We start from the raw sequence: 8,987 nt of genomic DNA, 5'->3' as shown, positions 1-8,987 counted from the left end.
GGTACCTTAGATTCAAGTAGTAGTATCCATATATGGTAAACATACAATAGGCCAATCAGGTTATTCGACAAGTTTGATTGGTACGAGCGCACGCTGAATTAATCGACATGGAGTGTATAAGTACTCCACGTGGCTTGACCATTATCGACAATTACCATATGACTCGGATTCATTGAACGTATCTAATGTGGCAAAACTAGTTCGACCACTTAATCGGGAACCGTTATCGATTGCCTGGACTAGGTAGTAGTCCCCAAACGTACTCAATTACAATAGGTATTCACATGTGATAGGCATAACAACATTTAACAACAATTTAAATATAAATTCCATTTGAGCATTTTAACAAACATATTGAACATGTTATTATACATATGCATTTCATCTATAAATCACGTAGTAGCAATTTAGATTACATCAAGGAAACTATAAATACTGATAAGGTAGTTGAGAATCCCATCTCAACACCCTTACTAAATACAATTCGTCAAGAAATTTCTCATTTAGACATTTTATTAAACACTTAGACTACACATTCCTTTATACATAGACTAAATTAATTACGACATATATTATGGCAAATCCTTTCACAAAGGAGTTGTCATACATACAACAATCATGTGTTCTAGGTTAATAGCCATGGCAAGCACAAATCATGATTTCATATTCATTCGAACATTTCAACAAGCACATGGAATGCATCATATATTTACATAGTTCACACACATGTATAAATTCTCGAATATATTGTAACTAGGATCATATGGCAGCAATCAAGTCAGACATAAATCATTAGCTGACATTGAAAACCTTAAAAACCATAACCTAAATGTTTATAATCCGCACCTTTCATCGGTAAACTCGTATCGAACTTAGTTTGAACACTACGTCATTGTCTATCGCACAACTGCTACTTGAATCATGAAATAGATTAGCTATTTTGTCGATTACTCTATTTGGATTCCTAAATCAATATTAGGGTTAGGATTTCTTACCCAAATCGAAGTCAGAATCGACAGTATGGTGGGGTGGCGATTTGGCATGTGGAGTCGTGGAAGTGAATCCCAGTAATGATCTCCCTATCTCTCTCTCTTCTCCTCACTCTTTTCTCTTTTCTCTCTCGTAGGGTTAGAGAATTAGTATGGAATGAGAGAGGGGTGGGTTAAGGCCCTTATATAGGCATGCCCCCAAGGTCATAGTATACTTAGGTTATAGCCAAAGAGTGGCCGTTTCGGGCTAACGGAGCTTATCTGGAGGTCCATTTCCTGTATACGGTCTGGTAAAAGTTTCCTGACAATGGATTTATGTCAGGTTAAGTTTTTGGTCCGATCGGATTTGTAGATTGACCGCGGAGGACCAGTTTCAGTTCAACGATCATCGTCTCTTGATCAGGGCCACAAGTGTACTGACATGTGTAGGAAAATTTTCCTAATTAGAGGGTGTAGTTAGGTTAGAATCTGACGGTCTGAAACCTTAAATTTGGCCTGCAAGTGAACGGCCCAAATCACTTAAGTTTGAGTTCATTTTTTAAAGATATTCGTGTTTCTCACACACTTCGCTCCGGGCTCAAATTGTGTGTTTCTGGATACTATTTGGACTTCATTTCCGATGGTTGTCAAGCCCAGTAAGGCGGTCATAACTATATAATTTCACGGTAATTGGACTTTCGAAGCGCGGTCCAGGTCCGATACGAAGTTTCAACGTGCTCTCGGGAGCAACTGGGTTTTGAAATTGATCCTAGGTTTCTAGGAAATGTTGGGTCAATGATTCTAATGGTTTTGGGTCTTGCGGTTTGTATAGAAAGTGGTTCGAGCTAATTCCACTGATTACTTAGTTTAGTACTTAATCAATTTTCATCTAATTTCTAAAGGATTCGGTCCTTAGTGATTTCTGCCTGAGGTGGTACTCGGGTCTTTGTTCGAATTTTTTTGAGATGTTACACTACCAGTAGGCCACACTATGAACTTAGATAATCCAAACCCTAGTCATTGCATACAAGAAATCTCCCTACACAATTCATTCAAGAAATGCCCTGATTATCCAAATAAGTTCTAGACCGCTTATTAGTGGGCCACTAGACTCAAAATTATAGAATAATGATCATCTGACAGGGCTCGACGTCTATCACGGATATCGAGCCAGGATAGTGTCTAGAATCGTTCAACTTGGACTGAAGGCCGGGTGCACGAGATGTGCAAATGCCATAGGTAGAAACCTGAAGTTTAAGTGAATTGGGCTCTCTGCTCTTTTGCAAAGTTGTGACTTTCCAACCGTTGGTTTTCAACCAAACTCGATGTGTGAGTTAAGGATATTTTTCCACACATATTCGTATAGCCGCGGCCCCAATCGATCATCGATGGTCTTCCATCGCAAGTGGGGCCCACATGGATAATCGGAGCATTCGATTGCCACCCGATTGTATACAAGCATAGATCCTATAGTGGGGCATCTTTCCTCTAACATGGATAAGCTAATGGGCCCTAGGAAGGACCCTGTAAATCGAAAACATTCCCCTCCAGGGTTAGTATAATGAATAATGGGCCATTGGGGCCATTTTCATTAATTTTGGTACTATAAAAGAACCTCATTTGCACTCTCCCTCTCCCCATACGAATTTTTACAAAGCCAAGGAGGGAAAGAGGAGTAGAAGAAGGGAGGAATGAGAGAGATGGTGGGACCTAGTGCCGGATCACACCATCCAATCCTCGTGCTAGACGGATTCGTGCAAGACATCATCTCTATTCCCGGTCTCATGTCTTCGACGAATGAAATCCAAAAATTTTGGGTTGGATTCTCCACTCCCTTACTAGGTAAGAGGTTTTCCTACATGTCTTTCCATATCTTTCTTTCATTTATTTCATTTTGAGCCATTAGGGTTAGAAACCCCCTTTTTATTTCCTTCGATTATCACAAACCCTAATGTTAAGGTTGAGTATGTTATGATTTTAAGGCATATGTGCGATCATTCTAATCGAGTTAGTTAAGCCACAATTCATTGTTTAATATTTAATTATGACTAAATACACATCATTAATGATAGTCTTATACTTTAATTTATGTTTGGAGCATTTTCCCCAAATTCCCGACACTAGGACCGCATTCGAGTCAAGGATTTTGACTATAAGGTGAAGATCTACCCCCAAGCTTCTACTTCACATTTTAGAATAATTAGATGCATTTATTTTCTATTTAATTGATAACATACTCGATGAAATACTTGAAGGATATGAAACTCTGAATATTAGAATTTTTTTTTATGTTGAATGCTTACGAATGCTAATATGATTGAATTGTGTTGTGGCGGTGGATCGTGCTTCGTAAATTATCTACATATATGGATAACTTGCTTTAGGGAGACTATCTTAAGCATATATAGCTGACTAGATTTGAACATGGATGATCGACAGGAGTTAAAGCTACACGGGATGCTTTGCACCCAATGCCGGTTTGCCCGGGGTCCTCCATAGTCGATCGCATCAGTCTAATGCAAGCTCGATCATTTTTTGTGCTTGGTGATTATAAGTACAGAATTTTTGATTTAGTCTACTCATAACCATTGATGTGTTATGATCCCCAAAGACTCTTAAGCCGAGCATGGCAGTATGGAAAACTATAATGCCCCGGTTTTCGAAACCCGAGTATATGACTCGTTTTCTAAAAACCCTAGTGTTAGCCTTTAAAATCCAGTCTAAATTTGAAACGCTTATCATAAATCAGAGTTTGTAGCAAATGTTAGCGGAATAAACCATGCATTATATAAAAACATTTTAATCATCACAAAATTTCAGATGTAGCGCCCATACAGGACTTATTCATTCACTATCCACTCGAGCTGGTGGTGTAACTATTTGTTACGTGTACCTTCACATGGCCAGAATTTCAGTTGGGCACGCAACTAACCTGAGATCAGGAGTTTACCATATTGAGTTTGACTATCCAAATTTATGTATGGGACTGGTTTGGATAGAAGTCCCTTGTGATGGACCCCGTAGCCTGTGATACTACGTATTATCATCCCAACCTCACACTCCAGCTTGGTCATTTCATTAGCATCGCATATTACATCTGCAGGCATATGAAATTTTGGGTTGTTATGTTTTCTGTACTTATATGGCCTAGATGAACTTAGCAGGATTTACATATTGCATTGTACCCTCGGCATCTGATATTTAGCTCTCTATGACTCCTCATTTGCATAGTTGATCTGTATTACGTACTCTGATATTGTATGACTCATGGACTTGTCAATATTTTCACTTACTCTGTTATCGTATGATTCATGATCTTACCAGTATTTCAACATTTTATGATTATGGCATTGCATTAAATACTTGGCACTTATCTTGTGCACACACTTTCACTACCCTCTAAGCTTTCTATAAGCTTATGCACGATAAATGTGTGCAGGTGGCGTTAGGTTGCAGCAGCGTTGAGCTTAGAGCATGCAGCTGTCATCTAGAGTTTTGATTTTTAATATATATATTTCCCTTTCAACACTGTATTCAACTGTTTATATTAGTGGATATGCGATGATGATGTTGCCTTTGTGATTTGAGTAAACTTGTGGTTATGCTTATTACGAGTTAAATGTACACTGGAAAATACTCATTGTAAGATCCCAAGATCGGAATCTGGTGTATGGACGCTAGGAGCCGAGAATGGGGTACTACGGAGGCTGTCGGCATCGGATTCGGTGATCGGGAATTTTGTGAGCCAGGTTTCTAAGTTTGGAGCGTGACAAACACTTTCTATGGTGTGTTCCACCTAAGATTAGGATCTGCTTCATTTTGGTTAAATGTCTTAAAATGAGCTGTAAAAATGAATAGACAAAGTGGATACAAGGTAAATACATCACATTTGACTTCAAAGTTAGAGATCCGCCGACCTCGATGCATCCACCACTTTTCCTATGGTGTGTTCCCCTTGAGGTTAGGATTTGCTTCATTTTTGGTGTAGTATGTTAAAATGAGCTATCAAAATGAATGGATGGAGTGGTGCAAGGTAAATACATCACACTAGCTAGACCAAATTTAGGATCAACCTGCAAAACAACTTTAGATTTAAGGAATCAAAAGATTCTTAATTTTGATTGACTCATGTGGTTTGGTATGTGACCGTATATTTTGAATAAGTGTCTCGGTTATGGAAAAATGAAGGTGTTAGGTGCACTTTTCCGCCCGTGTAATGTGTAGCTTCTACTTCATGAGGTTTATTAGTTTTTTATTTTATTATTATTTTAATAGAGTTTCACCAGTATTACATAGGGGTGCACACGGTTTGGTTCGGTTTAGTTCTGGGGTGAAACCGGAACCGAACCGTTCCTTACAGTTCCAGGATTTTCGGAATCGGAACCGGACCATTATCACCCTAGAACCAAACTGGAACCGGACCGTGAAAACCAATTGGGTTCCAGATCGGTTCCATGGTTCTGGGCTTTTTATAATCTGGCCTAGTTGCATGTTCTATTTAATAATTTAGCCCGTGTCCATTCGTGTTGTGATCCACTTGATGAATGATTTAGATATTGTATATGGTGTGAAAAAATACATTTATGAAAATAAGCAAAGGGTGCATTGTAAACCATAAATCATGAGTCAAATATACAACTAAAATATATTGTAAGCTCACGGTTCCAAGTTCAGTTCCACGGTTCGGTTCCAAGTTCGATTCCACGGATCGGATCCACAATTCGGATTCACGGTTCGGATCACGGTTCGATTCGGTTCTATGTACCCCCAAACCAGAACTGAACCGAACTAAACGGTTCTTTAATTTTTAGAACGGAACCGGTGCACTCTAGAACCAGACCAAACCAGACCATTTGGTCGGTTTTGGTCCGGTTCCATGGTTCTACTGGTTCGATGTGCACCCTTAGTATTACATCTAGCATTACTGCACAGGGTTTAACCCTTGGGTAGGCAGAAAGTATACACTCCTATTGTGCAAGGTTGAACTCCCAGGTAGGCAAAATTTAAAAAAGAGAGGGAAGAATATGAATGAGAGAGAAGTATTGTAATAAACAAGAGAGTTCATGTATTGTAATAAACAAGAGAGTTCATGTGAATTATCCTTGTCTTTGGAGTGTGTAGAGTGGGATGCATGTTGATTTTGAGATGTGGGAAGAAAAAGGGAAAACAAACACCCGTTTTCTACATAATAGATAGTAAGATAACTCCTATTCCAACTGTACTCTTGTCCTTTAGTGTTTGATAGTGGATGTCTCTTGAGTGGGACAAAATGTTGGTGCAATCGAAAGCTCGGCCAAACCCCGTACAAACTTAGGCACATTAAGAAACTCCTCCCTTCATTTATTGCTCCTCCCATAGCCTTCTTACAACCATAGTGGCCAACCTCCTCCTTCACCATTCATTGATGAATCCCTCCCTCAAAGGCTTGTTGTGATGCAGTTTATACAGACATGGATAGGTGGTCCTTCAAGAACCACGTATGCTATAGGCTCATAAAAGTTGATGTCATGGCCCAGTAGTTGGAAAATCAAAAGGGCAACCTATGGATGAAGGCCGCTACATGGACATGCAGTCCTTGAAAGATTCCTCGTCAGATTTGACCTTTTTTCCACCGGTTAGCTACCACGTAGGGGTCGACCTTCAAGGGTTCTGGGAGTGAGGATGTACGACTATGATTTCCTTCTCATTGGGTTTGAATCGATTGGATCTCGTAGTTGTATCTAGGAGGTGCATGCATCCTATCTAATTGTCATTAGAGTGTGGGAAATGTGACTTGATCGTAGATGTGTTCGGCCAAATCTTTTGGATAACTTGGACTATAGACCGTTATTTGGTTCCAATGAGCTATGGGGCTGCTGATCTGGACCATTGACTATCCTCAGGTCAGGTCAAGGACACTTTCCTACCAATCTAGCTGAGTTTGGAGATCTTTTACATTGGTTGAAAGTGGTTTTATCAAAGTGATGTATGTTCAGACGGTTTGGGAGGTTCGAGTGGTTGGATCAAGGTTACATAGGTTAGGCTTTTGATCTATTAATCTTATCCATTAGTTGAGTTGATGCAGTTTTCGGCTCACCCCCCTTTCAGCACTTGAGTACCTGGTGCTTGCATAAGAAGAGGACAAAGGAGACCCTAGCTAGTTTAGGGGACCCTCCGATGCCTAAGTCAGGCCTGGAATCTGGGTCTAATAGTAAAGGTTTAGGGGTGAGAAATGGATGTGTTTTTCATACCTTTTACCGTGGGTAGATCATCTATTTATAGAGGCAGCGTAATCCCGTGGCATGTAGAACTTTCCCTGAAGGGATTGATCGATATCTTTTAAGGATTTTAAGATCTTTGATCCCATAGATTTTTGGGATCGGAGTTTATCCTCTGAAGATCTTGAAGGGAGATTGATCCACCTTCTTGACTCGGCTCTAATTCCATAGGAGGTAGTAATAGTCGAGATTTGGTTGACCGAGGTTCGGTCAACCGTTCAATGATCTTGGATATCGGTATATTTGGACGGCTTACGCTAGGCATCTGACTAATGGCTGACCCATGGCCGACCTTCAAGATAGCTTGAGCTGATGCAGGGTCAAGGCCCGGTTTATAGCCGATCGATGCACAGAGTTGGCTTGAAGTCACCTCTGAAAGACCTCTTGAGTGTCCATAAAGGTGTATTGGCCTCCGTGGAGGTCTCGCCCTTTGGCTCGGGACATGTAAGCCCCGAGCAGGCTCAGCGCCTGGTAAGTTCGAGCCATGTCTCTCCTTTCGACGTTCTGGACATGTGGGCATCGGTTAGGCTCGGCTCCTGAGGAGTCCGAGCCATGTCAATATAGTTGGTTCACTCCATAAGCCGACTCATTTGACTTGTCATATTTTTCCCCAACAGTGAGCCCCCTACTCCTTGTGCGAACCTGTTAAGGCCATGGAGTAGATCGGTGTTGGGTTGGATTATGCATGGTTCGAGCTTATGATGAAGCGTTTAATGCTGGTATGACGGTTAGCTCGAATACCGAAGTGGGCTACCTCGTCCTGAACACGTGTCGGTTTAGTTCTCGAGGCTGCACGAGTGAGAGGTCGTCTTCTCAGCAGCGAGGTGAATGAGCGTTGGACGCGTGGTAGGGCATTTGATGACAGATCCATACGGCGTGTGGCGTGACGCCACGTGTCGGACTGGAGAGTCTAAAGAGGCGTCGAGTCGGCTTCTCATTTAATGCATGCGCTACATGGCGCAGCTATAAAAGGAACGCCCTAGCCTTCGAATAGTCCTCATTTTCACACATCTTCTTTTCTGCTCTCTGCCTTTCGCTTTCTCTACCCTCTTTGCGTTTTCTGGTCGTCGTTGCAAACTCCGGTGAGCATTTTTCTCCCTCCCTTTCATTTAATTTTGAACAACGTTAGGCTCTGTAAGCCCTCAAGAGGTAGTGTGCAGTGACGAGGGTGGAACAAGCAGCTTCAGGGCCGCTTCAGAACCACCCACGCTGCTGGCGGAGATGGTGGCCGGTGTTGATGCCGCATTTAGGCATTCGTAGAGGGTGATGGAGTCCCCAGCACAGAGGTAGGTGGCATCTGCTGGGGCATTTGACTCGTCTCTTAGGCAGGGGGCAGTGATAGAAACTGCTCCAGGCAGGCCCAACCCTCCTGCTGTGGACGAGGATGATGAAGCCGATGAAACCGCGGTTGAAGAAGCCGCGGCTGAGAAAGGGTCAAGGGGGCCAGTACCCTCAATTTTGACTAAGGACAACCTACTTCGGATCTGGGTCGGATATCATATCCCTAACTCTATTGGCCTTAGCCTCCCTCGGTCGAATGAACTGCCCGACCAACCCCCTCCTGGGACGATCGCGATTTTTCAGGTCGCAATGCAGTGCGGCCTCCGTTTACCACTACAAGAGATCGCTCGGCGTCTTATGGGCTCTCTTGGTTTACCTCCGGGGCAGATAGTTTCGAACAGGTGGAGGGACTTGTTCAGTTGTGTCGTCCTATGAGCTGAGATGGATCAGCAAGAGCTGACCATTAACGAGTTCCTCCATT

This window comes from Magnolia sinica, chromosome 16, assembly GCF_029962835.1.
Source record: "Magnolia sinica isolate HGM2019 chromosome 16, MsV1, whole genome shotgun sequence".
NCBI classification, from domain to species: domain Eukaryota; kingdom Viridiplantae; phylum Streptophyta; class Magnoliopsida; order Magnoliales; family Magnoliaceae; genus Magnolia; species Magnolia sinica.
This window is presented reverse-complemented; position numbering follows the sequence as displayed.